At 39.7% G+C, this 26,715-nt stretch overlaps 1 protein-coding gene and 1 pseudogene across 2 annotated transcripts in view; one reads left to right on the forward strand and one right to left on the reverse strand.

The window, feature by feature from the left end:
* Positions 1 to 26,715, forward strand: part of CRADD (CARD and death domain containing adaptor protein) — a 362,979-nt gene that overhangs the window by 257,608 nt on the left and 78,656 nt on the right. The window lies entirely within an intron of this gene.
* LOC309609228 (small ribosomal subunit protein eS6 pseudogene) lies at positions 10,393 to 11,177 on the reverse strand (annotated as a pseudogene). The gene has a single exon. The product of its transcript is annotated as a small ribosomal subunit protein eS6 pseudogene (transcript).

Consider the following 26,715-nt stretch of genomic DNA (forward strand, 5'->3'; position numbering starts at 1 on the left):
AGAACTGTTAAAAGATAAACTGAGGCATAGAAAACATTTTAAGAGTTTATTTGAGCAAAAGTCAATTTGAATCGGGCAGCATCTAGTCTAGAAGATAGAAAGCAGCTCCAGGGAGCTGTTGAAAATGAAAGACTTATAGGCAGAAGGGAGCCGGAATGAGGAAAGTAAACTAGGCCAAGAAGCGCTGGGTTAATGCAGTTACATTCCTTCGGGGGAGGCAGGGGCCTGTCAGGCAGACGGCCCCACTAGTGCTGATCAGGGGGTCCCTGACTGTGGTTTAAGGTTCCATTTCTGGGAGAATCGAAACTGTGATTAAGTCTCAGTTTGGTGACTGGGGACTTAGCATAAGCCATTCCATTTGGAGCCTGTTGTCTTGTTTTTAAGTTCTTAAATATGATTATTTTGGGGGTACTAAGTCGTGGGTTCCATTGTATTCCTATAAATTATTTTTCATTTCTTCAAACGCCCTTTCCAGACATTGGTTGGTTGGTTTATTGTTCTGGGCACAGAAAATTATGAACAGTTCAGTGGCTGCTTAATACACATTGAGTTTCGTTTGTCAGAATGGTGAAGATCAAAGCTTTTCAGAGCTAAGCAGGAGCTAGATCAAAGAAAATCCTTATTTCACATCTCATAGGGTGTGACTTATCTTTAAATAACAGAAAGTGGACATTTGGAATCAGGTTTTTATCATAAAAATGCTTTCTTCTGGGAAAGCAAGTTACCCAGCCACCAGCTCATATTTGTGCCAAGAAATGGTGTGGGGTGTAGCAAAGGCTGTGAGCTTTCTTTCCCTCTCTAGTGAGCCTCATGCATTGGTTCAATGATGATATTTTACTGTCTCCTCTGTGCTAGATGTGTGCCAGGTGCTGGGGGTAAATTGGTAAGTGAAAATGGCCCTCATGTAGCCTGGCTGGGAAGACGGGCAATTGTGTGAATGATTTCCTTAAACTGTCGGGAGTGTTACAACCAGGGACACAGACACAGATTCGGGGGACAGGAGGAGGGACACTTAACCTGGTCTGGGCAGCCAAGAAGACCTCCATAAACAAACACCTGGGGGCCAGGAGACGTGAATAAGTGAGGGATGGGCAGTGGAACAGCACGTAACAGGGAAAGGAGATGAGCTTCCCAGCAGGAAGTGAGCAAGAGAAGTTCGGACTGGGTGGAACAAAGCATGTCAGATGGCATTGCCAAGAAGGGACCATGAGGGGGAAGCAGCAGACAGATCACAGAGGCTAACTCATCAGCCAGCTTAGAGTTTGTCCTGTGTTCCAGGAACCATGGGAACCACTGGAGGGTGTTAGGTAGGAGACTAACTTGATTGGATTCGTGTGTTTGAAGAGTCCCAGGAGAGGACTGGCAAAATTGTGTGTGTATTGGTAAATCCGAGAGTCTACGTGCAAGGCTGCTTTCTCTCTTTTTTATAGTGAATTATCACTTACGTAAGGAAAAATATATAGTGTGCGTAGGCATGGGTCATCTCTGGAAGGACACATAAAAGGCACAATGGTTGCTTCCTGGAGGGGAGCTGAGGCCTGAGAGACAGAAGTGGAAGGAGACTGACTTTCCATTGCATACCTTTTAACACTTCAAAAATGATGTGACTCTGTTATCCAATTAAAAAGTGTTTTTAAATCTGAGCATTGAAGAATTCCTTAAAGGGGATCAAGTCCAGTTCCCAAGGCAATGGAGGAATCCTTTCTTCATTTTCCCTGATAGACAGGCATCTGACTGTGTCCAAACACTTTCTTTGACAGTGTCAGGGCTGAGAAGTCAAATGTCTAAAATTCATTCTGACATTGAGCTGAAGTCCATATTCCCTTCCCCCTCCGCCTCCCTCCCCTCCTCCTCCCTCCCCTCCTCCTCCCTCCCCTCCTCCTCCCTCCCCTCCTCCTCCCTCCCCTCCCCTCCTCCTCCCTCCCCTCCCTCCCCTCCCCTCCCCTCCCCTCCCTCCCCTCCCCTCCCCTCCCTCCCCTCCCCTCCCCTCCCCTCCCTTCCCCATTGGCGCTAGCTCTTTCTCTGCAGTGCTGAGTCAGCCTCTTCCTCTCCCAGCCTTTAAATCATTTGCGGAAGGCTATTGTTACCTAGTCAGAGGTAACAAGCAAAAAGCTGGCAGGTCAGGCAGGTGATGTAAATGAGCAAAGCAGGCCTCTCCAAGACCACACAGGGCAGTGCACCCTTCCACCTGGAGACAAGGACACAATGAGGGGTGGTGAGCACTGTGGCAGGGAGACAGAGAGAGGTAGCAACTATTCCTCACCAAGGAAATACTGCCCTAGAAGGAAGAGGGCCAGATGTTGCCATATCTTCCCAGGGATGTCAGAAACTGAAAATTTATTTTAAACACCTCAATTTTAAAATGCTGGCAACTAAATTAGTTTTTTAAAATGCTGAGCAGACCAAACAAAATACATGCATAGCTGGGTGTGGCCACTAGTTTACCATGTGTTCTGTCATCTTTCCTCCGGGTACCATGAGAATTTCTCATTTTGTTGTTGGATTTGCAATGGGATGCTTGTGCCGGCATCATTGTCCAAATTGGCCTATTTATCAGTCTTTCTAGAACGTTAAAGGTAGGAGTCAGGCAGCTGGGTCACAGTTCTGGCCAAAGGCACTGTAGGACCTTGCAGAAAACACAAAAGCACATTTTCCTACGTTTGCGTTTCCTCACTTGTTAAAAGAAGAGAAGGCCTGGATCCTAGTGGGGCTGCTTTACAGCCTGTCTCAGTGAGTTTCCCTTCTTTGCTGAGCTTCAGAAAGTTCTGGAGCTGGAAGTCTGAGATGGGGGTGCCTGTGTGGTTGGGTGAAGCCTGTTTTTGGGGTCGCAAACATCTCCTCCTGCCCTCAGCTGGTGGAAGGGCCAGGCTGCTTTCTCTTTTCATTATCCAGCCACAAGCTTGATTGATTTCAGTTGGGGAATTGAAATAGGGCTCTTCATTTGGATAAAATCAGCGAGCAGGGGCTTCTGCTGATGACTAGGGACTGAGCTCCAATTCCCAAGATTTTGAGAGACTGTTAGGCAGTAGCAGGATACTTACTACCGAACTGTGCTCAGGCACGTGTTTTGCCAAAGCTGCCTCCGGTACACTGTCAGTCGGCTGCCCGCCTCCTAAGAAATCCCTTCAGAGGAGCCTTGCCCCTTCCTTTCACTGTCCCATATCTACCCCTCCAGTTCTGGAGAGTTCGTTCCCCAGTCCTAGGCCAGAGGCAATGTGGACGACATTGGTGATGAGGACCCCCAGCTCCCCCTGCCTCTCTTATACCTGTCTTCTTTCCCATCTTATTCTGTTCTTGTCTCTCCAGGCACCCTCACCTGCCTCCCATCTGTAAATAGTATCAAGAGTCCCTGAAGACAACTCAGAGCATTTTTTTAGCTGCTTCTAGTTTCCCTTTTCCTCTCTCCTGCTAATCCCTGTTAGGGTTGGGTAAAAACTAGCAATTACAGCATTTATGTACCATCCTTGCCTGGTTGCCATACAGCACAGTAAGGATGATTATGCACATCTGTGATAGTGCATTTTACGTGTCCATTTGATGAATCAAGGGATGCCCAGACATCTGGTTAAAGGTTATTTCAGGGTGTGACTGTGAGGGTGTTTCCAGAAGAGATTAGCATTTGAATCAGTGGAATGAATAAAGTGGATTGCCATCCCCAGTGTGGGCGCATTAGGCAATCCACTGAGGGCCTGAATAGAACAAAAGATGGGGGAAGGGAGGATTGCCTCCCTCTGCTTGACTTCTGAGCGGGACATGGATCTTCTGCCCTCAGTGCTCCTGGTTCTCGGGCCTTCAGACTAGGACTGGAATCTACACCATTACACCAGCTCTCAGCAGTCCAACTGCACCACCAGCTTCCCCAGGTCTCCAGCCTGCAGATGGCAGATGGTGGCGCTTCTCGGCCTCCTTCTCAGCCAATTCCTTATAAAATATCATATATACTTGTGACATATGTATTAATCTATATGATATTTTATATATGTATATACATATACATATATTTCTTTACATTTGTATAGATTACATATCATGAGATTTAGTACAAGGAGTTGACTATAGGATAGATGGGATATGTATCTCCCATTGGTTCCAGTTCTCTGGAGAACCCTGACTAACACAACAGCATTAAGTGTGTTGGATTAATTTGGGCTTCAGTTGATTGGTCACGGTGCCATGCTGCCTATAGATGTTCAATCTTTGTTGTCATTGCACATGTAGACTGGCTGTTTTCATACAACTTTAAACAAAATATAGGGCAAGGGTCACAGTCAGGTCACAAAGTAGGAGCTAAGCTGCATCCCATCTCAAAAACTATGAGGTAGTAAAGATGACTGTTAGGTGTATATTAAAGTTATAACTATTAGTGGGCCCCTGGGAGACATCCTGTTGAATGATAAACGAATGAATGAATGAATGAGTGGGAATGGGGAGCTGCAATGCTAAGATTAATACTCATTAACAAAAACAGAGTGAGGAGTGCCCTGGGTAAGTGAGGAACTCCTCCTGGGAGAGGAAAGAATCCAAGTGCCTTCATTGGCACTGGTACCCTGGTTGATGGCACAGGGAAGAGAGTTTTTGAATATGATACTGATGGGGCTATGCAATGAGCCCTTAGCCTCTGAGGTTCTTGTCCCAAATTACCCTAAAGAAGGGATATAAAAATGGAAAGAGTAGGCTCCCATTTGGAAGTCTAAAAAGCATGATATCTTAGGAGCACACCCTCTTCGAAATTCCAGGGCTCTGGCAGGGCTAACAGTGATACAGCAGCAAAGGAAAATGACCAGATCATTTGAACTGTGGAGATAAGGTAACAGCAGAGATCAAGAGGTGCAGGGGCAGTTGGAGTATAGCAGTAGCCACAGAGGAAGGCAGTAAGCCACACAGGGAATTCTGGAATAAGGGGAAGTGGCTTGGGGGGCTTGTAGTCTCAGTTGTCTCATGGGGTTGAAGCTCAGGGTCACTCATCTTATGGCTGTCACCAGTGCTTTCAGTCGTTCATTCATTTTTCATTTAAAAAAACTTGTTTGAGTATCTTCCAAGTGTCAGGCACAGTGGATGTGTTGGCCTAGGCCAGGGGTCAGTGAATTTATTCTGTGAAGGGCCAGCTGGTCAACTCTGCTGCTGTGGCACAAAGGCAGCCATAGACAATAAGTAAACAAATGTTTACCTGTTGAAAGTATTCCAGTAAAACTTGATTTATAGAAACAGATGGTGGGCCAGATTTGGCCCATGGGTTATAGTTTGCTAACCCCTAGTTTAGGGAAACAGTGTGCTGGTTATTCTCTGATGCCTCTCCAGATCTAATCTATAGCCCTTTCCGCCCTGCTCTCTATCCCAAGAGGCTGACTTCTGCAGACCCTGTCACCCAGACTCCTTGCCCTCTGGCTTCTGATTAGATTTGGCCAATGGGAGGCACTGGCAAGAGATCAGAAGTTGGGAGGGGAGAGGGGTGGAGGAATTTAGTCCCTCTACTTCCTGTCTTCCGGACTGTGCTTTGGCAATGGCTGTGTTCCTCTTCCTGTGGCCACAGCTCTGACTGGTAGTTCATACCTATGGCTACACCTCTCACCCAGGTGCAGTATCGGCTCTTCTCCTTGCCCTTCAGCCCTAAAAGTGGTACTGGTTTCCCACTATTCCCAGCCCTGAGAGCTTCCCCATCCCTTGTTGGTTTCCATACCATTGCCCACACCTCATGTGTGGTCCCTTCATTAAACTTTCTTCAATTCTCCCTTCAAGTGTGCCATCTCTTCCCCTCTGGGCAGTGTCTGAATATGCCCTTGTTGTGGACATTCACTGTTTCCAGGTGTAACAGTATTGGTTCCAACCTCAAATCCAGGTTGAAGCGTGATCTAGGCCAATCAGCACACTGAATCACCCAGGCCATAGGAATTGGTTCTGAAATGGTCTCATAAACCAAGTTGTCCCCATTGGAGGGAAAAACAATACTTACGTAGAAACTACCGAGCAGTGCTGTCTATTCCACTGGATTTGAGCCTGGGAGCGTATGAATTTGGAGCTTCCAGTAGCTATTTAGTGAAACCTGAAGACAAGGCCCAACACCAAAGATGGCAAAGTCCAGAGATGACCTTGTGTGTGGCCCTGGAACTAAATCCACTCCTCAGTGTTTTTTGTCAATGAGACAATCAAGTTCCTTATATTTTCTTAAGCTGGTTTGGGTTGAAGTTTCTGCCATTTGTATACTAAAGCTTAACTTAAAAAAACAAAACCAAACCTGGGACCACTTTACACAAATTTCATTATACTCACTGAATTATCTACACAGAAAACCAGCCTTATTTCATCTTTGGATTAGATACACATTAACACGGTGTAGTGAAACATACTGGATTTCAGTAGTGACAGCAGCTAGGGAGATGGTTTGCCATCATCCCACTTCCAAAGAGAAATAACTGGAGCCCAGCTGCATCTTTGCAGAGATTGCCTCCCATGCCAGACAGACACACCTCCCAAGCCATTATCCCACCCACTTTGACACTTGACAATAGCAAAAAGAGAAAAATCTTCATCTGAATGAATGGGGAGATTGGTGCTATTGTTGGCAAGACAACAAGTTGAAGCCTGGTGTTTATTAACTGTTGTAAACAAATTGTGAATTGGTGCCAGGACCCAAAATAGAGACAACTGGGCATAATAAACATTAATTCTCAAAGAGATCATCTAACAAATAACCTAAAAGATCTTTTGTGGACTCCAAGGCATTAATTATACTAGACCTTGTTCTGTTCATTAATTCATTTAAGAATTTTGTTGAGTAAATGTCAGCCTGATGCAGTACAGGCACAGCAAATAGTTTTCATTTCTTGTGCCAATTGTGGTTGTGGCTGCCCAGTGGGCTGTGTTGAGAAAGATTGTGAGGCCAAATCTGGGTTCAACAAGAATGAATATTATAGTTGATTAAATGTGTCTTTGGTGGAAGTGGAAGAAAGGGGTGCCCAAGGAATTTGTCATCTCTGTGAGTTGAAAAGGGCATTGTCTAGAGTGAGAAGGAATAGATTTTGGGGTAAGTCACTTCCAGTCTATGTGCCTTTATTTCTGCAAATTTGTAAAATTAGGGAATTGATCTAAATAACTTACAGTGTACCTCCTTGCTTCCCTTATTCATTTATACATTCTTTTTTAATTGAAATATAGTTGATGTACAATATTATGTTAGTGTCAGGTGTACTACATGATGATTTGATGTTTGCATGCATTATGAAATCACCACAATAAGTCTAGTAACCATCTGTCACCATACAAAGTTATTACAATATTATTGACCACATTCCTTATGCTGTATATTACATCCCCATGACTTATTTATGATGTAACTGGAGAGTTGTACCTCTTAATCCCCTTCACCATCTGTTTCATCCATCTGCTACCCCCCTCCTTTCTGGCAACCCATTTGTTCTTTGTATCTATAAGTCTGTTTTCATTTTTGTTTGGGTGTTTGTTTTGTTTCTTAGATTCCACACATAAGTGAGACTATGGGGTATTTGTCTTTGTCTGACTTATTTCACTTAGCACAGTGGTCGCAGCCTTTTTGGCACCAGAGACCAGTTTCATGGAAGACAGTTTTTCCACAGATGGAGGTAGGGTGGGGTGGGGGGGGATGGTTCAGGCAGTAATGCAAGCGATGGTTCAGGTGGTAATGCGAGCGATGGGGAGCAATGGGGAGCGGCAGATGAAGCTTCACTTGCTTGCCCGCCTCTCACCTCCTGCTGTGTGGCCTGGCTCCTAACAGGCCACAGACCAGTACCGGTCCGCGGCCCGGGGGTCGGGGACCCCTGACTTAGCATAATACCCTCTATATCCATCCATATTGTTGCAAATAGCAAGGTCTCATTATTTTTATGGCTGAGTAATATTCCATTGATTGTACCATATCTTCTTTATCCATTTTTCTATAGATGGACACTTAGGTTGTTTCCATATCTTGGCTATTGTAAATAATGCTGTAATGAACATCGGGGTGCATATATCTTTTTGAGTAAGTGTTTTTGTTTTCCTCAGGTAAATACCCAGAGGTGTAATTGCTGGATCATATGGCAGTTCTATCTTTAATTTTTTGAGGACTCTCCACACTGTTTTCCACAGTGGCTGCACCAATTTACAATCCCCCCAACAGTGCACGGGAGTTCCCTTTTCTCCACATCCTCGCCAACACTGATTATTTGTTGCCTTTTTGATGATGGCCATTCTGACAGGTGTGAGGTGGTATCTCATTGTGGTTTTGATTTGCAAATCCCTCATGATTAGTGATGTTGAGCATCTTTTCATGCATCTGTTGGCCATCTGTATGTCTTCTTTGGAACATTTCTATTCAGATCCTCTGCCCACTTTTCAATTGGGTTGTTTGTTTTTTTTGATGTTGTTGAGTTCTACGAGTTCTTTGTACATTTTGGAAGCTATCCCCTTATGAGAGATATCGTTTGCAAATATCTTCTTCCATTCAGTAGACTGTCTTTTTGTTTTGTTGATAGTTTCCTTTGCTGTGCAGAAACTTATATGGTCAATTAATCTACGACAAAGGAGGCAAGAATATACAATGGGGGGAAAGATGGGCTCTTCAATAAATGGTGTTGGGAAAACTTGACAGCTACATGTGAAAGAATCAAACTGGACTACTTTCTCACACCATATACAAAAATAAACTAAAAATGGATTAAAGGCTTAAATATAAGATCTGAAACCATAAAACTCCTAGAAGAAGATATTTATCCATTCTTTTTTTCATTGGCTTATGCTTAGCAGCTATGGTTGATATTTGTCCTTGTGTTTGGGGTGATATTCCATTTTATGAATGCAGTTGTCTCTAATGTAGAAGCCAGAAACTTACTTTCCCACCATCCTATGTAGTAAGAATGCAACCATGGAATCTAGGTCCACCAAATTCAGGCATATCTGTTCTGAATTTGTTTGGAATCTGGTGATGGTTAGAGGTAAGCTCTGCACAGAATCCATCTGGCAAGGATGAAGGCAGAGACGTCAGTTTGTTGAAGCTTCAGTCTCAGAGTGTCTGGAGGTAATGTCCAGTGCCTGGCTGTGAAGGGAGCTCCAGTTGGGGGGACCCCTGATGACTTCATTGGAGCGGCTCTGCAGTACAGGTGGAGACATTGTTCCTGGCTGCAATCCATCCCTGGGCCTCCTTTAGTGACCTTTAGCTGTTTAATTCTTTTTAAAATAAAATCCTTTTACTGCTGAAATGAGCCAGAGTGCGTTTCTTTGTTCTCAAAAAGCTCAACAATTTATGATCAGGAGTGAATGCCTTCAAACAGACTTTTTTTCTCCTTTAAAGATGAAAATTTTAATTCTCTTTTATGAATTATAAAGAGTATGCTTAGCTAATACTTTACAATGTATTTTGTTGTAATTATCAGTAAGATAATTGTTGCAGATGGATAAATATGAATCTTAAGGGGAGATGTTTCCCACTTTTATCTTCTTCATTACTCTAAGTGCACTAAAGAAAATGAAATTCCTTCAGTATTTATGGTTCACAGTTTTAAATTGTGGAAAGGACCCCTCTTCTAATTATTGTTAGTATGATTATCAGAGTTTGCAGAAGCGCTTGGTTAGGTTTCTATACTTTAATTATTTTCTTTAATTTTCTTTCTTTTTTTTTCTGACTACATGTTAGATCTCTTTCTTTTACTTTAACCTTTGCTTTCCACTGCTTTTTTTTTTTTACATCTTTATTGGAGTATAATTGCTTTACGATGTTGTATTCATCTCTGCTGTATAACAAAGTGAATCAGCTATATGCATACATATATCCCCATATGCCCTCCCTCTTGCGTCTCCCTCCCACCCTCCCTATCCCACCCCTCTAGGTCTTCGCAAAGCACCAAGCTGATCTCCCTGTGCTATGAAGCTGCTTCCCACTAGCTATCTATTTTACATTTGGTAGTGTATATATGTCCATCCCACTCTCTCACTTCATCCCAGCTTCCCCTCCCCCCTCCATTTTCTTTAATTTTCTAATGATTAGAAGTAAATATCTCATGAGGGGGAATTGCCACAGCAAAGAAACTCACTTGACTAATTATCTTTATGAGAGTTTCTTTAGAAAATTTGAAACTTACTCTCCAAACTCTATGGGCAAGAAAGACCACATTGCTTCATTTTCTTTAATCAATTGAAATTTCACTTCAACCTCCAGCCTACAATACTGTTGAAAAACAGGTGTTTAGTAGTTACACGTCAAAGTAAGCTTAAGGTGCTCTCTACCTCCTTCATATTATCAATCAACAAACTGTCCTCCCATTCTTTGAAACAGATAATATTTTCTTGACTTTTTATGCAAAAGTGGTATTCACATGCAAATTGAAACTCTTTTTCTGGAACCTGATTGTTGCTCTCTTTTTGTGTGTGTGTGATGTCTGATCTTATTTATTTGTTACTCTTAGAACATCTCATTTTTGACTGGACTCAGAAGTAGAAGCTCTCAGAGAGGACAGCCTCCGTCTCTTGGCAGTCTGTTCCTGGACTTTTTCTTTGGCCTCCTTCATTCTCTTGGCCAAAAGTTTAGCATATTCTGAAGCCTCTTCCTTATTTTTCTTAGTACGCTGTTTCTTCAGGGCAATATGCCGACGTTTGTGTTGCAGAACACGTGGAGTAACAAGACGCTGAATCTTGGGTGCTTTGGTCCTAGGTTTCTTACCTTCTTTGTTTAGGGGCTTTCTCACAACATACTGGCGGACATCATCTTCTTTAGAGAGATTGAAAAGTTTGCGGATTCTGCTAGCTTTTTCGGGCCCCAGGCGATGAGGCACAGTAGTATCGGTGAGTCCAGGAATATCCTTCTCCCCTTTTTTTATGATGACCAAATTGAGAACGCTCAGATTGGCATCCACAGTGCAACCCCGTACAGATTTGCCCTTTCTTTCTCCAGTCCTCCTTGGTCTGTAACAGGAATGCCCCTTACTCTGTAGCAGGCGGACTTAGCCATGGGTCAAGACACCCTGCTTCATGGGGAAACCCTGTTTGTCGTTCCCACCACTGATTCGGACCACATAACCCTTCCATTCTTCACCCAGAGCGTCAGCAGCAACTTCTGTGGCCATACACTTCTCATAAGAGGTACGAAGTTTTCGTTCATCGTCCACTTCAATGAGTTTCTGGCAGCCAGTGGCCAGGAAAGAGATGTTCAGCTTCATTCGGAAGTGGCCAACTGCCACCGAGGCGCCACGAAAAGGAGACCCCCTGATTGTTGCTCTTAAGCTCTGCTAGTTTGGGAATTTTGGAGCCTAAACATTAGCGGCTTCTTCCTCCTCTTGTCATCCTAGCCCTTCCTCCCTTAGGGACTTAGATTCCTAGGGTCCTGCAGCAGAGCAAAAACTTAATGGATACAGCTTCCAGTTCCAGCTATGATAGAAAAATAGGTATCAGATTGGTTTCAGAAAAATAGGTATCAAATTGCTTTCCCACTTTAAACAACTACAATGCTGGGGAAAATGTATGAAGAAGCAGTATGTGGGCATTAGACAGTAGTCAATAGAGGACCATAATCCTTGAGAGAAGGAAACTACATGAAGTGAACTTCCCATTCATCCCGATGAAAAGTTCAATATGTGAAAAAAAATCTGCCTGTTGCCATGTTGCAAATCAAGGCACAGGGAAGTGGAACCCAAAGAGAGTGCAGTGGTTTCTTTGGGTAGAGAGAAGACAGATCAGAATTCAGGGACGCTGAGGCTGCTGGAATTTTTAGGGTAGGGCACCCGAGAGGAGAGAGGCTTAAAATTATGGATAAAGATCTCCTTGAGCCTTGGCTGGGTACTAAGCTGCACACGTTCAGGGTGAGGCTCCAAAAGGTGCGACAGAGAACAACTACTGTGAGGTGTGAGCTGAATGGGGATTCCAGAGATATTTCAGTTCTGATAAACCAGAGAGTAAATCCCTCACTAAAAATCCACAGCAGTTAGTGGAGACTCCAGAATAACCACACATTAGGAGTACGGCTACTCTAGCCCTAGAGTAAGAACAACTTTAGACCTGCCCTAAAAAAGCCTAAAACCAAACCTTGACAAAATCAAGCTAAGCTGCAAATAAATGAACTACCAGCCAGAACAAAACTCAATACTTATTAAAGAAAGACTCTCAACCAAATAGCATCCCAAAAGTCAGGCACACAGTAACAAATTACTACATATACAAAGAAGCAGGACAATGTGTTACATATTCTGGAGAAACAGTCAATAGTAATAAATCCAGAGTTGACAGAGATATTAGCGTTAATGGGCCAGGACTTCAAAACAGCTTTTATAAATATATTCAAGGATTTAAGAGAAAATGTGGACATTATGTGTGGGTAGAAGAAGAATCAAAGCAGCGTGGAAACCTTAAAAATGAAACAAATGTGAATCCTCAGAGTGAAAAATACAATCTATGAAGTTAAAAATTCACTGGATGGGTCTAACAGATTTGACATTGTAGAAGAAAAGTTCAGTAAACTTGAAGACAGGTCAAAAGAAATAATCTAAACTTCTTAAAAGAATTTTATAAATAAGCACAACCTCAGTGATTCTCGGACCATATCTAGAAAGCGAACATACTTGTAATTATAGTCCCAGAAGAAGAGAAAGGAAACAAGGGGACAGAAAAAAATGTTTGAAGAAACAGTAACTGAAATTTTTCTAAATTTGATGAAAAATAACCTGAAAACCTCAAACCTCAATAAATTCCAAGTAGGATAAATAGACAGAAAACTAATTCTATCTAGTCATATCATATTCCAATTGCTGAGAACAGCAATGACAAAATTCTGAAAGGAGAGAAATATCACCTACAGGGGACTGATGATAAGAACAAGAACTAACTTCTCATCAAAATCAATGCAAACCAGAGGAAAATGGAATAACATTTAAAGGGCTAAAAGGAGGGGGGAAACCCTGGCAACCTACAATTCTATCAATACATACAGCAAAAAAGTCCTTAAAAAAATGAAGTAGAAATAAAGGCATTTCCATATAAACAAATGCTGAAAGAATTCATTACAATAGACTGTGGTACAGGAAATGTAAACAGAAGTCCATCAGGCTGAAATGAAATAATAACAGAAAGTTGAATCTACGTGAAGGAATGACGAGCACCAGAAATGATAAATACACAGGGAAATATATGAAATACTTTTATTGTTTATTAATTTATTTAAAAGACAATGGACTAAGGTAGAAATAATAATATATCAAGGGAGTTTATAACATATACAGAAGTAAAATATATGACAATAAAAGCAGAAGGAACAGAAGAAAGTGAAGGATAGTATATTGCATAAGTATATGGCATACCGGCATACCTCGTTTTATTGCACTTTGCTTCATTGTGCTTCACAGATACTGCATTTTTTACAAATTGAAGGTTTGTGGCAACCCTGTGTCCAGCAAGTCTATTGGCTCCATTTTTCCAAAAGCATATTCTCAATTTATGTCTCTGTGTCACATCTTGCTAATTCTCACACTATTTCAAACTTTTTCATTCCCATTATATTTGTATGGTTATCTGTGATCAGTAACCTTTGATGTTACTTTTGCAATTTTTTTTGTTTTGTATTTTTAAATTAAGGTATGTACATTGTGTTTTTAGGCATAAGGCTACTGCACACTTAAAATACTACAGTATAGTGTAAACATAACTTTTATTTATTTTAATTTATTTTTTTTTAAACATCTTTATTGGAGTATAACTGCTTTACAATGGTGTGTTAGTTTCTGCTTTATAACAAAGTGAATCAGCTATACATATACATATAGCCCCATATCTCCTCCCTTTTGCATCTCCCTCCCACCCTCCCTACCCCACCCCTCTAGGTGGTCACAAAGTACGGAGCTGATCTCCCTGTGCTATGCAGCTGCTTCCCACTGGCTATCTATTTTACATTTGGTAATATTTATTAGTCCATGCCACTCTCTCACTTCGTCCCAGCTTACCCTTCCCCCTCCCCGTGTCCTCAAGTCCATTCTCTACATCTGCATCATTATTCCTGTCCTGCCCCTAGGTTCTTCAGAACCATTTTTTTTTTTTAGATTCCATATATGTGTGTTAGCATACGGTATTTGTTTTTCTCTTTCTGACTTACTTCACTCTGTATGACAGACTCTAGGTCCATCCACCTCACTACAAATAACTCAAATTCGTTTCCTTTTATGGCTGGGTAATATTCCATTGTATATATGTGCCAGATCTTCTTTATCCATTCATCTGTCGATGGACACTTAGGTTGCTTCCATGTCCTGGCTATTGTAAATAGAGCTGCAGTGAACATTGTGGTACATGACTCTTTTCGAATTGTGGTTTTCTCAGGGTATATGCCCAGTAGTGGGATTGCTGGGTCATATGGTAGTTCTATTTTTAGTTTTTTAAGGAACCTCCATACTGTTCTCCATAGTGGTTGTATCAGTTTACATTCCCACCAACAGTGCAAGAGGGTTCACTTTTCTCCACACCCTCTCCAGTATTTATTGTTTGTAGATTTTTTGATGATGGCCATTATGACTGGTGTGAGGTGATACTTCATTGTAGTTTTGATTTGCATTTCTCTAATGATTAGTGATGTTGAGCATTCTTTCATGTGTTTGTTGGCTGTCTGTATATCTTCTTTGGAGAAATGTCTATTTAGATCTTCTGCCCATTTTTGGATTGGGTTGGTTGTTTTTTTGATATTGAGCTGCATGATCTGCTTGTAAATTTTGGAGATTAATCCTTTGTCAGTTGTTTCATTTGCAACTATTTTCTCCCATTCTGAGGGTTGTCTTTTCTTCTTGTTTATGGTTTCCTTTGCTGTGCAAAAGTAAGTTTCATTAGGTCCCATTTGTTTTTTTTTGTTTTGTTTTTATTTCCATTTCTCTAGGAGGTGGGTCAAAAAGGATCTTGCTGTGATTTATGTCATAGAGTGTTCTGCCTATGTTTTCCTCTAAGAGTTTTATAGTGTCTGGCCTTACATTTAGGTCTTTAATCCATTTTGAGTTTATTTTTGTGTATGGTGTTAGGGAATGTTCTAATTTCATTCTTTTACAGCAGCACTTATTGAAGAGGCTGTCTTTTCTCCATTGTATATTCTTGCCTCCTTTATCAAAAATAAGGTGACCATATATGTGTGGGTTTATCTCTGGGCTTTCTATCCTGTTCCACTAATCTATATTTCTGTTTTTCTGCCATTACCATACTGTCTTGATTACTGCCGCTTTGTAGTATAGTCTGAAGTAAGGGAGCCTGATTCCTCCAGCTCCGTTTTTTTTTTCTCAAGATTGCTTTGGCTATTCGAGATCTTTTGTGTTTCCATATAAGTTGTGAAATTTTGTCTTCTGGTTCTCTGAAAAATGCCATTGGTAGTTTGCTAGGGATTGCATTGAATCTGTGAATTGCTTTAGGTAGTATAGTCATTTTCACAATGTTGATTCTTTCAATCCAAGAACATGGTATATATCTCCATCTGTTTGTATCATCTTTAATTTCTTTCATCAGTGTCTTATAGTTTTCTGCATACAGGTCTTCGTCTCCTTAGGTAGGTTTATTCCTAGGTATTTTATTCTTTTTGTTGCAGTGGCAAATGGCAGTGTTTCCTCAATTTCTCTTTCAGATTTTTCATCATTAGTGTATAGGAATGCAAGAGATTTCTGTGCATTAATTTTGTATCCTGCAACTTTACCAAATTCATTGATTAGCTCTAGTAGTTTTCTGGTGGCATCTTTAGGATTTCCTATGCATAGTATCATGGCATCTACAAACAGTTTTATTTATTTTCCAATTTGTATTCCTTTTATTTCTTTTTCTTCTGTGATTGCCATGGCTAGGACTTACAAAACTATGTTGAATAACAGTGGTAAAGGGGCAGCCTTGTCTTGTTCTTGATCTTAGTGGAAATGGTTTCAGTTTTTCACCATTGAGAATGATGTTGGCTGTGGGTTTGTCATATATGGCCTTTATTACGTTGAGGTAGGTTCCCTCTATGCCTACTTTCTGGAGAGTTTTTGTCATAAATCGGTGTTGAATTTTGTTGAAAGCTTTTTCTGCATCTACTGAGATGATCATATGGTTTTTATCCTTCAGTTTGTTAACATGGTGTATTACATTGATTGATTTGCATATATTGACGAATCCTTGCATTCCTGGGATAAACCCCACTTGATCATTGTGTATGATCCTTTTAATGTGTTGTTGGATTCTGTTTGCTAGTATTTTGTTGAGGAGCTTTGCCTCTATGTTCATCAGTGATATTGGCCTGTAGTTTTCTTTTTTTGTAGTATCTTTGTCTGGTTTTGGTATCAGGGTGATGGTGGCCTCATAGAATGAGTTTGGGAGTGGTCCTCCCTCTGCTATATTTTGGAAGAGTTTGAGAAGGATAGGTGTTAGCTCTTCTCTAAATATTTGATAGAATTCGCCTGTGAAGCCATCTGGTCCTGGGCTTTTGTTTGTTGGAAGATTTTTAATCACAGTTTCAATTTCATTACTTGTGATTGGTCTGTTCATACTTTATATTTCTTCCTGGTTCAGTCTGAGAAGGTTGTGCTTTTCTAAGGATTTGTCCATTTCTTCCAGGCTGTCCATTTTATTTGCATATAGTTGCTTGTAGTAATCTCTCATGATCCTTTGTATTTCTGCACAGTCAGTTGTTAGTTCTCCTTTTTCATTTCTAATTCTGTAGATTTGAGTCTTCTCCCTTTTTTTCTTAATGAGTCTGGCTAATGGTTTATCAATTTTGTTTATCTTCTCAGAGAACCAGCTTTTAGTTTTATTGATCTTGGCTATTGTTTCCTTCATTTATTTCTAATCTGATCTTTATGATTTCTTTCCTTCTGCTAACTTTGGGGTTTTTTTCTTCTTTTTCTCTAATTGCTTTAGGTGTAAGGTTAGGTTGTTTATTTGAGATATTTCTTGTTTCTTGAGGTAGGATTGTATTGCTACAAACTTCCCTCTTAGAACTGCTTTTGCTGCATCCCATAAGTTTTGGGTCATCGTGTTTTCATTGTCACTTGTTTCTAGGTATTTTTTGATTTCTTCAGTGATCTCTTGGTTATTTAGTAGCGTATTGTTTAGCCTCCATGTGTTTGTTTTTTTACCGTTTTTTTCCCTCTAATTGATATCTAGTCTCATAGCATTGTCGTCAGAAAAGATACTTGATACAATTTCAATTTTCTTAAATTTACCAAGGCTTGATTTGTGACCCAAGATATGGTCTCTCCTGGAGAATGTTCTATGAGCACTTGAGAAGAAAGTGTATTCTGGTTTTTTTGGATGGCATGTCCTATAAATATCAGTGAAGTCCATCTTGTTTAATGTGTCATTTAAAGCTTGTGTTTCCTTATTTATTTTCATTTTGGATGATCTGTCCATTGGTGAAAGTGGGGTGTTAAAGTCCTTTTCTGTTGTGTTACTGTTGATTTCCCCCTTTATGTTTGTTAGCATTTGCCTTGTGTGTTGAGGTGCTCCTATGTTGGGTGCATATATATTTACAATTGTTATACCTTCTTCTTGGATTGATCCCTTGATCATTATATAGTGTCCTTCTTTGTCTCTTGTAGTAGTCTTTATTTTATAGTCTATTTTGTCTGATATGAGAATTGCTACTCCAGCTTTCTTTTGATTTCCATTTGCATGTAATACCTTTTTCCATCCCCTCACTTTCAGTCTGTATGGGTCCCTAGGTCAAAGTGGGTCTCTTGTAGACAGCATATATATGGGTCATGTTTTTGTATCCATTCAGCCAGTCTATGTCTTTTGGCTGGAGCATTTAATCCATTTACATTTAAGGTAATTATCAATATGTATTTTCCTATTACCATTTTCTTAATTGTTTTGGGTGTTTTTTAAAATTTGCATTCAATTATTAAAATTACAATTTAAATTAGCTCTTAAACCTTCAAAGAGAAATTCTATCTAATAAATGCACATATAAATCTAGTATTTTTGTTAAAATAAAAAACATGCAATTCTTCCTTGTTCTTTGATCAGTGCTCAATTGACTTGTGAGTTTGACAGATTAATTTCCCCTAAACATTTGGCACCATTTATAAACCTGATTCATTCAATTTCCTTAGACATTTTAAATTACAGTTACAAATTTTAACACATCCAAATCCCTCAAGCATTTCAAACCCTTAACAAGAAAGATTTACAAATCTAATAAGCAACAACTTCTTAACCACTTCTTTAACCACTGCTTATAAACGTAAGAAGTCTAAATTTCTAGAGTATTAAAGTTTCCAATATTTAACTAAATATTGTATACAAACAACTTCTCTTATCTTAGTTATCAATTTAAAATCACAAGTACAAAATGTGCATCCCTCAATGATTTCACCTTGAAATCAAAATTCTAACACCAAATAAATAATCCTGAAAAACCCAAGTTAAAGCCTGTAAGTTTAATGTCAATCACATTTTCTTTTTTTTTTCACACACACACACTGTATTTTATTTTTACAAGAGATAAATAAACTGACACCAAGCATTGTAAATGGATGACCACAACAAAAGCAACAATGATTGCAATTACCGAACACGAAACACACTCATACTATGTCATAATATTGACATTCAGTCCAGTAATCCTCCATTGAAACAGCTCCTTTACTTTGCAGTGAAAATTGATTTGCATATTTTTTGCCTCTGAGTTCTTGTGGGATTTTTTTTTTTATTCAAACAGAAAGTCACAAAAACTATAATCATCCTCATCGGTTCACTCAGTCCCATGTAATTAATTTTTTTTTCATCTTGATCTTTTGTTAGCACTTTAATGAATTCATCAATTTTCCATTAGAGTTCTGAAAATGCTTATTCATTCAGTTCAGCAGTATAGTCAGTTACCAGAAACCTGTACTAGTCAGAGTCTTTTCCATGAATTCCTTGAAGATGAAACCCTTTTATAGGAACATATTTGCAAAAGCATCAGAGTACACCCAGAACTGTCTGTAAATGACAAAAGACTTAAAAATTACCCCAGTTAAAGATTTGGTGAAAGTTCATAATAATGCAATTGACAAGGAAATTTAGTTATTTCTGAGATATACATTTTAAAGTAATAACTAGAATTATGATATAACATGATACCAGAACATATAAGATATTTAGAAATTTCATGTAATGTCTGAAACATTTATATTAACATATTTCCATACAAATAAGCCAAAGAAAGTTTAGTATTAGTTTTTTGTTTGTTTGTTTGTTTTTTTATACTGCAGGTTCTTATTAGTCATCAGTTTTATACACATCAGTGTAAACATGTCAATCCCAATCGCCCAATTCAGCACACCACCATCCCCACCCCACCGCAGTTTTCCCCCTTTGGTGTCCATATGTTTGTTCTCTACATCTATGTCTCAACTTCTGCCCTGCAAACCGGTTCATCTGTACCAATTTTCTAGGTTCCACATACATGCATTAATATACGATATTTGCTTTTCTCTTTCTGACTTACTTCACTCTGTATGACAGTCTCTAGATCCATCCATGTCTCAACAAATAACTCAATTTCGTTCCTTTTTATAGCTGAGTAATATTCCATTGTATATATGTACCACATCTTCTTTATCCATTCATCTGTCGATGGGCATTTAGGTTGCTTCCATGACCTGGCTATTGTAAATAGTGCTGCAATGAACATTGGGGTGCATGTGTCTTTTGGAATTGTGGTTTTCTCTGGGTATATGCCCAGCAGTGGGATTGCTGGATCATATGGTAATTCTATTTTTAGTTTTTTAAGGAACCTCCATACTGTTCTCCATAGTGGCTGTATCAGTTTACATTCCCACCAACAGTGCAAGAGGGTTCCCTTTTCTCCACACCCTCTCCAGCATTTGCTGTTTGTAGATTTTCTAATGAAGCCCATTCTAACTGGTGTGAGGTGATACCTCATTGTAGTTTTGATTTGCCTTTCTGTAATAATTAGTGATGTTGAGCAGCTTTTCATGTGCTTCTTGGTCATCTGTATGTCTTCTTTGGAGAAATGTCTATTTAGGTCTTCTGCCCATTTTTGGATTGGGTTGTTTGTTTTTTTTTATATTGAGCTGCATGAGCTGTTTATTTATTTTGGAGATTAATCTTTTGTCCATTGATTCATTTGCAAATATTTTCTCCCATTCTGAGGGCTGTGTTTTCATCTTATGGTTTCCTTTGCTGTGCAAAAGCTTTTAAGTTTCATTAAGTCCCATTTGTTTATTTTTGTTTTTGTTTCCATTACTCTAGGAGGTGGATCAAAAAAGATCTTGCTGTGATTTATGTCAAAGAGTGTTCTTCCTATGTTTTCCTCTAAGAGTTTTATAGTGTCCGGTCTTACATTTAGGTCTCGAATCCATTTTGAGTTTATTTTTGTGTATGGTGTTAGGGAGTGTTCTAATTTCATTCTTTTACATGTAGCTGTCCAGTTTTCCCAGCACCACTTATTGAAGAGACTGTCTTTTCTCCATTGTATGTCTTTGCCTCCTTTGTCATAGATTAGTTGACCATAGGTGTGTGGGTTTATCTCTGGGCTTTCTATCTTGTTCCATTGATCTATGTTTCTGTTTTTGTGCCAGTAACATATTGTCTTGATTACTGTAGCTTTGTAGTATAGTCTGAAGTCAGGGGGTCTGATTCCTCCAGGTCCGTTTTTTTCCCTCAAGACTGCTTTGGCTATTCAGGGTCTTTTGTGTCTCCATACAGATTTTAACATGATTTGTTCTAGTTCCGTAAAAAATGCCATTGGTAATTTGATAGGGATTGCATTGAATCTGTAGATTGCTTTGGGTAGTATAGTCATTTTCACAATATTGATTCTTCCAATCCAATAACATGGTATATCTCTCCATCTATTGGCGTCATCTTTAATTTCTTTCATCAGTGTCTTATAGTTTTCTGCATACAGGTCTTTTGTCTCCCTAGGTAGGTTTATTCCTAGGTATTTTATTCTTTTTGTTGCAATGGTAAATGGGAGTGTTTCCATAATTTCTCTTTCAGAGTTTTCATCATTAGTGTGTAGGAATGCAAGAGATTTCTGTGCATTAAGTTTGTATCCTGCAACTTTACCAAATTCATTGATTAGCTCTAGTAGTTTTCTGGTGGCATTTTTAGGATTCTCTATGTATAGTATCATGTCATCTACAGTGACAGTTTTACTTCTTCTTTTCCAATTTGTATTCCTTTTATTTCTTTTTCTTCTCTGATTGCCGTGGCTAGGACTTCCAAAACTATGTTGAATAATAGTGGTGAGAGTGGACATCCTTGTCTTCTTCCTGATCTCAGAGGAAATGCTTTCAGTTTTTCACCATTGAGAATGATGTTTGCTGTGGGTTTGTCATATATGGCCTTTTGCTGTGGGTTTGTCATATATGGCCTTTATTATGTTGAGGTAGGTTCCCTCTATGCCCAGTTTCTGGAGAGTTTTTATCATAAATGGGTGTTGAATTTTGTTGAAAGCTTTTTCTGCATCTATTGAGATGATCATATGTTTTTATTCTTCAGTGTGTTAATATGGTGTATCACATTGATTGATTTGCGTATATTGAAGAATCCTTGCATCCCTGGGATAAATTCCACTTGATCATGGTGTATGATCCTTTTAATGTGTTGTTGGATTCTGTTTGCTAGTATTTTGTTGAGGATTTTTGCATCTATATTCATCAGTGATATTGGTCTGTAATTTTCTTTTTTTGTAGTATCTTTGTCTGGTTTTGGTATCAGGGTGATGGTGGCCTCATAGAATGAGTTTGGGAGTGTTCCTTCCTCTGCAATTTTTTGGAAGAGTTTGAGAAGGATGGGTGTTAGCTCTTCTCTAAATGTTTGATGGAATTCACCTGTGAAGCCATCTGGTCCTGGACTTTTGTTTGTTGGAAGATTTTTAATCACAGTTTCAATTTCATTACTTGTGATTGGTCTGTTCATATTTTCTGTTTCTTCCTGGTTCAGTCTTGGAAAGTTTTACCTTTCTAAGCGTTTCTCCATTTCTTCCAGGCTGTCCATTTTATTGGCATAGAGTTGCTTGTAGTAGTCTCTTAGGATGCTTTGTATTTCTGTGGTGTCTGTTGTAACTTCTCCTTTTTCATTTCTAATTTTATTGATTTGAGTCCTCTCCCTCTTTTTCTTGATGAGTCTGGCTAATGGTTTATCAATTTTGTTTATCTTCTCAAAGAACCAACTTTTAGGTTTATTGATCTTTGCCACTGTTTTCTTTGTTTCTCTTTCATTTATTTCTGCTCTGATCTTTATTATTTCTTTCTTTCTGCTAACTTTGGGTTTTGTTTGTTCTTCTTTCTCTAGTTCCTTTAGGTGTAAGGTTAGATTGTTTACTTGAGATTTTTCTTGTTTCTTGAGGTAGGCTTGTATAGCTATAAACTTCCCTCTTAGAACTGCTTTTGCTGCATCCCATAGGTTTTAAATCGTCATGTTTTCATTGTCATTTGTCTCTAGGTATTTTTTGATTTCCTCTTTGATTTCTTCAGTGATCTCTTGGTTATTTAGTACCATATTGTTTAGCCTCCATGTGTTTGTGTTTTTTATGTTTTTTTTCCCTGTAATTCATTTCTAATCTCATAGCGTTGTGGTTGGAAAAGATGCTTGATATGATTTCAGTTTTCTTAAATTTACCGAGGCTTGATTTGTGACCCAAGATGTGATCTATCCTGGAGAATGTTCCATGCACACTTGAGAAGAAAATGTAATCTGTTGTTTTTGGATGGAATGTCCTATAAATATCAATTAAATCTATCTGGTCTATTGTGTCATTTAAAGTTTCTGTTCCCTTGTTTATTTTCATTTTGGATGATCTGTCCATTGGTGTAAGTGAGGTGTTAAAGTCCCCCACTATTATTGTGTTACTTTTGATTTCCTCTTTTAGAGCTGTTAGCAGTTGCCTTATGTAGTGAGGTGCTCCTATGTTGGGTGCATATATATTTATAATTGTTATATCTTCTTCTTGGATTGATCCCTTGATCATTATGTAGTGTCCTTCCTTGTCTCTTGTAACATTCTTTATTTTAAAGTCTATTTTATTGGACATGAGTATAGCTACTCCAGCTTTCTTTTGATTTCCATTTGCATGGAATATCTTTTTCCATCCCCTCACTTTCAGTCTGTATGTGTCCCTAGGTCTGAAGTGGGTCTCTTGTAGACAGCATACATATGGGTCTTGTTTTTGTATCCATTCAGCAAGCCTGTGTCTTTTGGTTGGAGCATTTAATCCATTCACTTTTAAGGTAATTATTGATATGTATGTTCCTATGACCATTTTCTTAATTGTTTTGGGTTTGTTTTTGTAGATCCTTGTCTGCTTTTGTGTTTGCCACCTAGAGAAGTTCCTTTAGCATTTGTTGTAGAGCTGATTTGGTGGTGCTGAATTCTCTTAGCTTTTGCTTGTCTGTAAAGTTTTTATTTCTCCATTGAATCTGAATGAGATCCTTGCTGGGTAGAGTAATCTTTGTTGTAGGTTCTTCCCTGTCATCATTTTAAGTATATCTTGCCACTCCCTTCTGGCTTGTAGAGTTTCTGCTGAGAAATCAGCTGTTAACCTTATGGGAGTTCCCTTGTATGTTATTCGTTGTTTTTCCCTTGCTGCTTTCAATAATTTTTCTTTGTCTTTAATTTTTGCCAATTTGATTACTATGTGTCTTGGCATGTTTCTCCTTGGGTTTATCCTATATGGGACTTGCTGCGCTTCCTGGACTTGGGTGGCTATTTCCTTTCCCATGTTAGGGAAGTCATCGACTATAATCTCTTCAGACATTTTTTCTGGTCCTTTCTCTCTCTCTTCTCCTTCTGGGACCCCTATAATGCGAATGTTGTTGCGTTTAATGTTGTCCCAGAGGTCTCTTAGGCTGTCTTCATTTCTTTTCATTCTTTTTTCTTTAGTCTGTTCCGCAACAGTGAATTCCACCATTCTGTCTTCCAGGTCACTTATCCGTTCTTCTGCCTCAGTTATTCTGCTATTGATTCCTTCTAGTGTAGTTTTCATTTCAGTTATTGTATTGTTCATCTGTTTGTTTGTTCTTTAATTCTTCTAGGTCTTTGTTAAACATTTCATGCATCTTCTCGATCTTTGCCTCCATTCTTTTTCCGAGGTCCTGGATCCTCTTCACTATTATTATTCTGAATTCTTTTTCTGGAAGTTGCCTATCTCCACTTCATTTAGTTGTTTTTCTGGGGTTTTATCTTGTTCCTTCATCTGGTATATAGCCCTCTGCCTTTTCATCTTGTCTGTCTTTCTGTGAATGTGGTTTTTGTTCCACAGGCTGCAGGATTGTAGTTCTTCTTGCTTCTGCTGTCTGCCCTCTGGTGAATGAGGCTATCTAAGAGGCTTGATGGGAGGGACTGGTAGTGGGTAGAGCTGACTGTTGCTCTGGTGGGCAGAGCTCAGTAAAACTTTAATCCAGTTGACTGTTGATGCATGGGGCTGGGTTCCTTCCCTGTTGGTTGTTTGGCCTGAGGCAACCCAACACTGGAGCCTACCTGGGCTCTCTGGTGGGGCTAATGGCCGACTCTGGGAAGTCTCACACCAAGGAGTACTTCCCAGAACTTCTGCTGCCAGTGTCCTTATCCTCATGGTGAGACAGAGCCACCCACCACCTCTGCAGGAGACCCTCCAACACCAGCAGGTAGATCTGGCTCAGTCTCCCCTAGGGTCACTGCTCCTTCCCCTGGGTCCCGATGTGCACACTACTTTGTATGTGCCCTCCAAGCATGGAGTCTCTGTTTTCCCCATCCTGTCAAAGTCCTGCAATCAATTCCCACTAGGCTTCAAAGTCTGATTCTCTAGGAATTCCTCCTCCCATTGCTGGACCCCCAGGTTGGGAAGCCTGATGTGGGGCTCAGAACCTTCACTCCAGTGGGTGGACTTCTGTCATATAAGTGTTTGCCAGTCTGTGAGTCAGCCACCCACCAGTTATGGAATTTGATTTTGCTGTGATTGTGCCCCTCCTACCGCCTCATTGTGGCTTCTCCTTTGTCTTTGGATGTGGGGTATCTTTTTTGGTGAGTTCCAGTGTCTTCCTGTTGATGATTGTCCAGCAGCTAGTTGTGATTCTGGTGTTCTCACAAGAGGGAGTGAGAGCACGTCCTTCTACTCCGCCATCTTGGTTCCTCTCTTGGGTTTGTTTTTGTAGGTCTTTTCCTTCTCTTGTGTTTCCTGCCTAGAGAAGTTCCTTTAGCATTTGTTGTAAAGCTGATTTTGTGGTGCTGAATTCTCTTAACTTTTGCTTGTCTGTAAAGGTTTTAATTTCTCCATCAGATCTGAATGAGATCCTTGCTGAGTAGAGTAATCTTGGTTGTAGGTTTTTCCCTTTCATCACTTTAAATATGTCCTGCCACTCCCTTCTGGCTTGTACAGTTTCTGCTGAATGATCAGCTGTTAACCTTATGTGGATTCCCTTGTATGTTATTTGTTGCTTTTTCCTGCTGCTTTTAATATTTTTTCTTTGTATTTAATTTTTCATAGTTTGATTCTTATGTGTCTTGGTGTGTTTCTCCTTGGATTTATCCTGTATGGGACTCTCTGTGCTTCCTGGACTTGATTGACTATTACCTTTCCCATGTTAGGGAAGTTTTCAACTTTAATCTCTTCACATATTTTCTCAGACCCTTTCTTTTTCTGTTCTTCTTCTGGGATCCCTGTAATTCGAATGTTGGTGGATTTAATGTTGTCCCAGATGTCTCTGAGACTGTCCTTAATTCTTTTCATTTTTCCTTTATTCTGCTCTGTGTTAGTTATTTCCATATTTTACCTTCCAGGTCACTTATCCGTTCTTCTGCCTCAATTATTCTGCTATTGATTCCTTCTAGAGAATTTTTAATTTCACTTATTGTGTTGTTCATCACTGTTTATTTGCTCTTTAGTTCTTCTAAGTCCTTGTTAAATTTTTTTTGGATTTTCTCCATTCTCTTTCCAAGATTTTGGATCATCTTTACTATTATTACTCTGAATTCTATTTCGGGTAGACTGCCTATTTCCTCTTCATTTGTTTGGTCTGGTGCGTTTTTACCTTGCTCCTTCATCTGCTGCATATTTCTCTGTCTTCTCATTTTGTTTCACTTACTGTGTTTGATGTCTCCTTTTGCAGGCTCTAGGTTAGTAGTTCCGTTGTTTTTGGTGTCTGCCCCCAGTGAGTGAGGTTGGTTCAGTGGCTTGTGTAGGCTTCCTTGTGGAGGGGTCTGGTGCCTGTGTTCTGGTGAGTGGGGCTGGATCTTGTCTTTCTGGTGGGCAGGGCCACGTCTGGTGGTGTATTTTGGGGTGTCTGTGAACTTAGTATGATTTTAGGCAGCCTGTCTGCTATTGGGTGGGGTTGTGTTCCTGTCTTGCTAGTTGTTTGGCATGGGACATCCAGCACTGGAGTTTGCTGGCCATTGGGTGGAGATGGGTCTTAGCGTTGAGACGGAGATCTCTGGGAGAGCTCTCGCCAATTGATATTACGTGGGGCCGGGAGGTCTCTGGTGGTCCAGTGTCCTGAACTCGGCTCTCCCACCTCAGAGGCTCAGGCCTGACACCAGGCCAGAGCACCAAGATCCTGTCAGCCACGCGGCTGAGAAGAAAAGGGAGAAAAAAAGAAAGGAAAAATAAATAAAAATTTTCAAATAATAAATACAAAACATTTTTTAATTATTAAAATAAAAATATAAATAATAATTTAAAAATGAAGAGAGCAGCCAAACCAATAAACAAATCCACCAGTGATAACAAGCACTAAACACTAAACTAAGATAAATATAAAAACCACAAAAAAATCAGTCGCAAACTGCAAACCCCAAGTCTAC

Source organism: Balaenoptera borealis, assembly GCF_965194805.1.
Source record: "Balaenoptera borealis genome assembly, chromosome: 13".
NCBI classification, from domain to species: domain Eukaryota; kingdom Metazoa; phylum Chordata; class Mammalia; order Artiodactyla; family Balaenopteridae; genus Balaenoptera; species Balaenoptera borealis.